This window comes from Geotrypetes seraphini, chromosome 6 (assembly GCF_902459505.1).
Source record: "Geotrypetes seraphini chromosome 6, aGeoSer1.1, whole genome shotgun sequence".
NCBI lineage: Eukaryota > Metazoa > Chordata > Amphibia > Gymnophiona > Dermophiidae > Geotrypetes > Geotrypetes seraphini.
This window is the reverse complement of record NC_047089.1, coordinates 20,033,042-20,041,648: the sequence shown is the minus strand read 5'-3', so window position 1 is coordinate 20,041,648 and position 8,607 is coordinate 20,033,042. Positions and strand designations below refer to the sequence as shown.

General features: G+C 43.3%; 1 long non-coding RNA gene across 1 annotated transcript; it reads right to left on the bottom strand.

Moving 5' to 3' along the window:
* Positions 1-580: 580 nt before the first annotated feature.
* Positions 581-7,626, bottom strand: LOC117363013. The gene is made up of 3 exons (XR_004539951.1): positions 7,369-7,626; positions 3,089-3,265; positions 581-875 (listed from the first exon to the last, which is right to left on the bottom strand). It is a non-coding gene; the product is annotated as an uncharacterized LOC117363013 (long non-coding RNA).
* Between the last annotated feature and the right edge of the window lie 981 nt (positions 7,627-8,607).

Sequence of the window (8,607 nt, the reverse complement as noted above, 5' to 3'; positions counted from 1 at the left end):
ATCTGCTGCGTCTAAGGGAAAGAAAATTAACAGGTAAGAACATAATTTTTCCATTGCAATGAGCCCCCCCAGCTGAACAAGCTGGCATCCGTTATTAGGGTGATCCAGGAATCGATCTAGAGTGGGAGTCCCTTTGCAAGAAACTATGGGTGGAGCCAAGAGCTCATGGTTCGAGCTGCTGCTGTGCAAAGGAGTGGAACCTGGGAGTCTCTCTTAGGCGATCATTGAGACAACACATCCTGGAAGGGGTGCATATGCACTTTCACCTATGGAACAACCTCTATTGTAGCTGGCATCAACCCAAGGACCTGAACATAATGCCATGGAGTAGGCACTGGCTTGGGTCAACAGGTCTGTAATTTAAGGGTCTCAAAGTCCCTTCTTGAGGGCCACAATCCAGTTGGGTTTTCAGGATTTCCCCAATGAATATGCATGAGATATGTGCATGCACTGCTTTCAATGCATATTCATTGGGGAAATCCTGACTGGATTGAGGCCCTCAAAGAGGGACTTAGAGATCCCTGCTGTAATTTGACTATGCAGCTTGTTTGTGTGCTTCTCAAAGAAAAAACTTGGCTTCTGCTGTGTTGAATAAGAGCCCCAGATATTCCAGGGACTATACTGGAACTAGGTTCTTTCAAAAGTTCACAATCCAGCCCAGACTCTGCAATGTCTCCACAACTGCCTTTTCTCCTTCTGTTCGGGACGGGGCTCTGATGAATCAATCCTCCAAGTACAGATGCACTTGCCAACCCATGCTGCAGAGATGGTCACTACTTTGGTGAAAGTTCAGGATGCTGTTCCAGCCCGAAGGGAAACACTTGCGAATTGGTAGTGATTCTCCAACACATGGAATCTAGAGTACTTTCTGTGTTCTGGAAAATTTAAAATGTGAAGGTAAGTTTTCGTCAAATCCAGGGAGGCCAGAAATTCTGGTTCAACCGCTGCTATGATGAGCCAATCTGTTTCTATTTGGAACTCTCAGGGCTGTGTTGATGTGTTTCCACTGAGCCTCTCTTGGGTATGACAAAGTATCTGCCAGAGCTTGAGTCTTCTGAAGTAACTAGTTCTATGAATATCTAGCAACCTTTTTAATGTTACCTGGACTTTTTTTTTGCTTTTTCTGGCCAGCCCGCCAATTAATCAATGAACCAAACTGAGGGCACGCAAACTATCTTGTAACCCTCTCTGATAATCTCCAGGACCCAGCAGTCAGTCATTATTTGTTCCAGGCCTCCACACAATCCCTGAGCTGACCTCCAATCTTTAGAGGATTAGCTGGAAGGCTGACATCATTGTGGCTTTTTGGCTGGCACTGTAGAGAAAGAATTGGAACCTTGACTCCTCCAGTTACCATAGAATTTATTTTTGGAACCTTGAAAAGACTTTGAGTTAGAGACTCCTGTGGAGTACTAGCGAGAGCACTGTGAATCACAAAAGGACCCTCAGCTCTGGCCTCTGGCTGCTCGGGGGTCTACTGTCTGGTAAAGATCTTGAATAGCGATCTTGTACACTGGCCATACGATCATCTAGGCCAGGGCTGCCCAAGTCCGGTCCTCAAGATCTACTGACAGGCCAGGTTTTCAGGATATCCACAATGAATATGCATGAGAGAGATTTGCCTGCACTGCCTTCTTGGTATGCAAATTCCTCTCATGCATATTCATTGTGGATATCCTGAAAATCTGGCCTGCCAGTAGATTTCGAGGGCCAGCCTTGATATAGGGGAGGTTGAATCACCGACCCAGTCTGATCCAAAGCTTATGACAGGCAGAGATCAAATATGCTGAGATTTCCTCATGACTTTGATTATATCATAGAGTGAATCTGCTATATAGTCCACTCCAGCTAGCTAACACAAGCTATAGAGGGGGCTGTCTTTGCCAAGTTCTGATTTTGGAGCGCAGAAGAGCTTACAATCTAATTTAGGCAGGACATTTCAGAGTTGGGGAGGTTATAGTGGGTATAGGTATCTGACAACAGAAGGGTTGTTCCTCTCTCTAAGACAGGGGTGTCCAATGTTGGTCCTCGAGGGCCGTAGTCCAGTCGGGTTTTCAGGATTTCCCCAATGAATGTGCATGAGATCTATTTGCATGCACTGCTTTCAATGCATATTCATTGGGGAAATCCTGAAAACCCGACTGGACTGCGGCCCTCGAGGACCGACATTGGACACCCCTGCTCTAAGAGATCCCACGTGCTTAGAGGATTTTTAAACATCCAGAGGGGCCAGCAGACCTACCAGGCGGAGTTCTGCCTAACCCTGCCAAAGGAGATTAATTAACTCCAGGGTAAAAGCCTGAGTGGGCAACTCCCTCATAGGGTAGAGCAAATGCCTTTCCTTAGGCTGTGAATCCTCTATGCCCTTACTGTGCACAGGGAAGCTGTCCTGGAGCTCCAGAAGGTCCTTCTGCTAAAAGGATCATCTGCTTTTCTCCAACTCTAGAAGACTGTGAAGGGACTAAGCCCAAGATTCACACCCCTCCATCTTATGCTGCAAGGGCACTCTTCAGCTGCCCATCCGTAACAAATGAGGCAAGATGGAGGTATGAGGACTCCTTCCCTGGCAGTTTTGAGGCACAACAAAGGTTTTTGGAGAACTGGGGGGAAACAACAAACATTGGGAAATCCAAGATGGCCACAGCAGCATAGTCACCCCAAAAAATTAGTTTTAAAACACTTCAAGGCTAACTAAAAAATGGGGGGGAAAAAGAATTTTAGAGGAGGGAGACCACAGATCTAACTGGAAAAACAGTCAAAACACACTTTAAGACACACCTTCCCCCCCCCCCCCCCCAATTTTCCCCCATAGGCTGTCACAGCCTGTACACAGAAACCATGGTGCTGTGGAAAGGTGAAGGTGCTGCAGACTGCTTCAGCTCCTTCAAAGTATAGCTGGATCAGAAGAGGCTCTTTGCCTCAAACCACCTGTCAGCTTCACATCGAGATCTTAAGGCTGCCAGTTAGGTCTTAGTCAGACTGATCCTCTAGCCCCTAGAACTCCCAATGCACAGTGAGGAAAGGGAGGTAGGCGAGTGCCCCAAAGGACTGCTATTGATATCTAACAGCCTGCACTCAAGCTCCTCACCCAATCAAGGAAGCAAGTGCTGAGGGCCTAGAACCCTGAGTTCCAGAAATCTTCAGCAGGCTAGCTGTACAGGTCTCAAGGATACACTTGCCAGCTACAAACATCTGCTCCTCTCTGAGCTGGGATCTCCAGTACCACAGGAAAAAGAAATCCGTGAACAAGCCACAAAAAAACATACTGAAAAACAAAAAAATAAACAGAGATCAAAGACACCTTCATGTTTGCTTGCAGAAGGAAGCACTGAAGGGGGCAGCAGAGACTGTAGAGGAGGGGTTGAAAAGCTGTGATTGACATCATCTGCAGTTTGCTTGTGAGCACAAATAGGTAATCCACCTTGAACTGCAATGTATAGGCGGAATAGAAGTCCCTAATGTAATGTAACTATGTTTCAGGATACCATATTTATTGCACTGGAATTGTTGGATAGTCGTATCTGTATAAATTCTAATACCTCCATGAGAAAGTTATCTTTCACCTGTTGTATTTGTTCAAAAGTTATTACCTGTTTTAGCATCAAGTATGGACCTTGTCTTGGTTAAACTTAATTTTGTTTCAAAAGTTTATGCCACACCAGCTCCCTTTTTTTCTTGGCAGCTGGCATCTTATCACAGGTCTCTCCAGGGGATCAGGGATACCCTTGCCACCAACAGTTAATCACTTACATGTGCCCAACAAGTTCTGCTTATCCATAGAGAAAGCAAGGTTACTTACCTGCACAACAGGGGGTTTTGATACAGCAGGATAACAGTATTGTAATCATCTCGCAGGCATCTCCTGAAGCCTGGAACTTAAGAGGCAGGAAGTGGGTGCTCACTTTAGTGCAACTGCATATGCATGCTCAAAGGCACCCCAATTCAAGTCTCTCCAAGCTATGGAGAGTAATTATTTACCACTAGGTGCCATTGGACAACATCACCTACACACAGCTGACACGAGAGGCATAATCAGACCTCAAATTTTGATTGGACCACTAGGCAAATGTGGTGAGCACATGTGGTCTCCACATCCCCCCTCCTCAAAACCGTAGCCATGTGCATGAGACTGCTCTGCCTGCGTGAAACCATGTGTGTGGCAAGGGGAGCCAGTACTTGGACAGTGCTGCAGGCTAGGACAAGAGGGAGGAGGACTTCGTGCTGCCAGAGGACCCTTGCAGTTGGTGGTGCTTAAGGATCCCCACCAGCCATAACAAAGGTAAAAGAATTCTGGGTGGATCTGAGCCTAAAGTGGGTGGGACCAGCCCCACCCCTGGCTATCTATCCACAAAAAACCCTTATTAAACAAGTATCCTCATTTTTCCTGTCCTCAGAAGGCTTAAAATCTGTTTGTACCAGGACCTGCCCAAAATCACAAGAAATGATAATAGGATTTGAACCCAGCTCCCTGGTTCTTAGCCTGCTACTCTAACCATTAGACTACTCCTTCACTCCTCCAGCTGCTGAAAAGGCAGTATATATTTAGAGCAGTGGTCTCAAACTCAACCCCTTTGCAGGGCCACATTTTAAATTTGTAGGTACTTGGAGGGCCTCAGAAAAAATAGTTAATGTCTTATTAAAGAAATGACAATTTTGCATGAGGTAAAACTCTTTATAGTTTATAAATTTTTCCTTTTGGCTGTCTTAATAATAATATTGTAATTTATAACTACAAAGACATATGATCAAGAAACTGTTTTATTTTACTTTTGTGATTATGATAAACATACCGAGGGCCTCAAAATAGTACCTGGCGGGCTACATGTGGCCCCCGGGTTTGAGACCACTGATTTAGAGGGAACATAAAAGCTCACCCCCTTTGTGGATGGAATTTAATGTCAAAAGTAATAACGTGATGATCACTCAACTGAATTCCCCCTCTCACAGTTATGCATTGTGGTTTGAATTATCTTTATCAGATGTATTTAAAAAAAATCATAAGACAAATTGAAATTCTATGACAGTTGCTGTCTGGCAAAACCCAAGTGTTCCAGCTATTCACTTCTTTCCTAAAATGCATTTGGATAAACTGAGAAAGTGATTAAAATAATTTGAACAGTCAGTGCTACATAAAGCAGCACTGATTTCTTTTGAATTGTCAGCAGATGGCAGCAGCCTTTAAGTCTGGATCAGATAGCTCATTGGGGTCTGGGTTGAGGAGAAAAAAGTGAAATCATTGCCTCTAGATAAACTAGTCGATTGTAGTGGAGGCAGGTTAGTACTAGCAATTCTGAGTCACATAGACAATCAGAGTTGTGAAACATTACAAATGAGCGCAGGTTCCAAGATACAAAACTATGCATTAAATAGGTCTTCACGTTAAATGCCTAGGACCTAAGTTAATTAAGACACTGTAGTTTTCTGGGCAGCACTTGGCACAGAGTCCACAATGTATCTCCAGAACATGACACATGCAGAATACATAGGCATTTAACACAAACTCTTAAGCAGTAACCATCAAGAAGGTTTAACATGTGTTTCAGTCTTCTTGCTCAATTTGTGCATGTATTAGCATGAAAGGGGCACTTGCTGTCTTGGATAATTGGTAATCTTAGGCGTAAAGCAGCATCAAGAAAAAAATTCCCCTCTTGACAGTTATCAATGCATAGATTAGGCTATATCATCTGATATGAAACAGAGACACAGCTTAGATGCATAGTGGCAGTGCTACAACACAGCACACTGAGGGGGGGGGAGCAGAAATAGCAAATGATGGGCCCTTATTTACACTTGCAAACTTGTGTGTGCAACAGGAATATATATGGTACTTACTTTCCATAAATATTACTATGAAACATGTTAGGTTTGGGAGGAGGGAGGGGGGAAGAGTTGCAGTAGAGACGAATCCACCCCTCCACAGCTCCCAGACAAAAAACATGCCCAATAGCATTGCACACCCACCCAAAAAAAATATTTTGAGGAACACTTGGATCTGACCCTCCCCCCCACCTCCACAACTGTAGCTGCTGAGTCACCATACCATTACTCTTTTAACTATAAATTATATGTTCCTTAATGATCAGGACTTTATAGTTTCTCTGCCTCATCCAAAATATTAATATGTTAATATCTATTCCCTTCTTCCAGCTTCTTCTCTGTACTTTTACACTATTAGACCACTCTGATGCTGTCCATCTCTTTTCTCTCAGCCTTGGCCATCACACTACATAATCTCTTGCCTTTCATTCAATGATACAGGTAGTCCCCGGATTAAGAACGAGTTAAGTTTCTAAAGCTGTTCTTAAAATCAGATTTGTATGTAACTTAGAACTTGTAGATTTTAAGATTCTTGCTGCTTAACTCTGATCCCAGCTGACAAAAGGGCCAACTGTCCCAGTGTTCCCTCTAAGGTACAGCATGCACAACCACACACTGTTCTATTATCTATACCATTCTCCCAGAAGAGCTCAGAATGGTTTACATGAATTTATTCTTAATGTGGCCATGCGACATTCCTGAATCTGCTACAGGAGAAGCGTAGGAGTCTATGCCACTGGAAATACTGCTCAGTGAAATCAAATGAATAATAATAATAATAGCTTTATTTATATCCCGTCATACCTTTTCAGTTCAAGACGGTGTACAATAAGAGGTGCTTACACAACCACGTTCTTAAGTACGAGTCGTACTTAAGTGGGGCATCAGTAACTCGGGGACTGCTTGTGGTTTTAACCATACATCACCTCCCTACCTTCACACAGTCCATAATCAATAGCTCTCACAATTCATTATATTATTCCTACTCTTGCAATCATCTATTCAGTTTTCAAATGGTTCTTAAGCATTCTTTCTACATGCAGAACAGATCTGGCAGTGTGTAATTTCAAAGTAATCCAGCTAATCATAGTTCAAGCTTAACTGCATTATTACTTGCTTTTTGCATGCAAGTAGAGGGGAGAATAGATGATTTTCTTGCTGGTTCAGATTTCTTAGATTTCATATTCTAGGTCACAACGTTTGCTCTGCTAATAAGGGAAGATGGGCCAAATGCAGATGATACACATTAGGAAGCTGAAATAGCACCTGCCCTTGTAGTAAACTTTTTTTTTTTACTATTTCAGGTCACAAAAAAGCTGAGATAGGAGAGTCATATTAAAACCAGGCCCCTTACCCTAGAGAGCTACCTACTGATTAAAACAGCAAGGTTCAAATCCCATTTTTCACATTAATGCTTCAGGTACCACTTGGATTGTAAGCCTTCTAAGTAAGGAAATACCAGCTGTACCTGAATTTATATCTGCAAAAAAAAAAAAAAAAAAAACAACAACAAAAGAACCATGTAAAAAACGTTAACAGTATAGCTTCTACCTGCAGAAATAAGGATTATTAATCCATGGAATGCAAAGTAGGGTCAGTTTGTTCAAATGACATGGAATCGGATCCAAAGATTGCTCCAGTAATACACAAACTGACAGTTTCTCCCTGCTAGGTGAAGGAATACTTCATTTTGAAACATTTTCAGATGCAGTACAAAACTGTTTTAATCCTGTAGCTTTTTGTAGGTGGTTGCACTCCATCTGGTTTGCATTGCAGAACGTTTGCTCGTCTAGCTGCACATGGTATCTCCTGTCTTGAATGAATACAGTCGATAGATTAATCCACTTAACATACATAATAGATTTAAGCAAAGTTAACGTGGTTACTACATTATCATTTGGTCAGAAATTATGACTTGTTAAATTATTGCCACATGGAAACTTAGAACATGACAGCAGATAAGGAGCCTCAAGGCCCTATCAGTCCAGTTCTATCCTGAGAAGCTGCTTTCACGTTTCTCTCACAAATCAGTCCAATGTTCTTACAGATATGCTACAGTTCTGTAGTACTCTGATGTCCTGGTACAAATCTCTATGGCAGTGTATCTCAAACTGTGTGCCAAGGCACACTAGTGTGCTGCGGCACACTGAGGAGGAAGAGAGGCACCTGCCAGCTGACTTCCCTACGTGGTACAGCACCTGCACTACCCGATTCACCGAAAGCCTGCATATTTCCCCTTCTCTCTAGCATCCTCTGGCCTCCCGGTCTCACCTCTAAAGCTAATTACAGCAGCCTGCAGAGGATCGCCGGTAGGTAAAATGATTTTATTTTCAATATAATGATTGAAATGTATCAGTTTTGAGAATTTATATCTGCTGTGTATATTGTGTATATATGAAAAATGAATGGAAAAAATTGCATTATAATTAGTAAAGGGGATGGGATCTTGGGCAGAGCTTGGGTGGGCCTAGGGAGGTCTGTGGTTGGGGTACTCAGTTGATATTTGTTAGACTTAGGGTGTACTTAGCATGACTTAGTTGAGAAACACTGCTGTAGGCAATCAGCTGGCGCCAGTGCCTCTCCTTCTCTCTGGCCCTCTTCCCTGCTGGCACCCCCTACTGGCGTCTCAGGGCCCATCTGGAGGGCCTCTGTACATGCATGGACATCGATGTGATGATGTCATGCATATGCGTGATGTCATCACGGCAACGTCCACGCACTTCTGGGTGCCTCAAGCCGTGGCCACTACCTTTAGTGTGCCCCGGCTCAAGAAAGTCTGAGACACACTGT